Raw genomic sequence first — 548 nt, 5'->3', positions numbered from 1 at the left:
TTTTCTCCATTCAGGATGATATTCGCGATGGGTTTTTCATAGATAGGTTTTATTGTGTTGAGAAATGACCCTTGTATGTCGATTTTGCTGAGAGTCTTGATCATAAAAGGATGTTGTATCTTATCAAATGATTTTTCTGCATCAATCTATATGACCATATGATTTTTGCCTTTTTTCCTGTTAATATGTTGTATTACATTTATGGTTTTGCGTATGTTGAACCAACCTTGCATTCCTGGAATAAAGCCTACCTGATCATGATGTATAATCTTTTTTATAAGTCGTTGGATACGGTTTGCTAGTATCTTGTTGAGAATCTTTGCGTCTATATTCATCAGAGATATTGGTCTATAGTTTTCCTTCCTTGTCCTGTCCTGATCTCTATTGAGGATAAGGGTGATAGAGGCTTCATAGAATGAATTAGGGAGAGATTCACCCTTTTGGATCTTTAGAAATAACTTGAGCAGAATGGGGGTTAACTCTTCTTTGAAAGTTTTATAGAACTCAGAGCTGAAACCATCAGGGCCAGGGCTTTTCTTTGTTGGAAG

Source organism: Tupaia chinensis, unplaced genomic scaffold (genome assembly GCF_000334495.1).
Source record: "Tupaia chinensis unplaced genomic scaffold, TupChi_1.0 Scaffold139491_1, whole genome shotgun sequence".
Taxonomy (NCBI): Eukaryota; Metazoa; Chordata; class Mammalia; order Scandentia; family Tupaiidae; genus Tupaia; species Tupaia belangeri.
The sequence above is the reverse complement of the archived record's forward strand: the minus strand, read 5'-3'. Positions refer to the sequence as shown.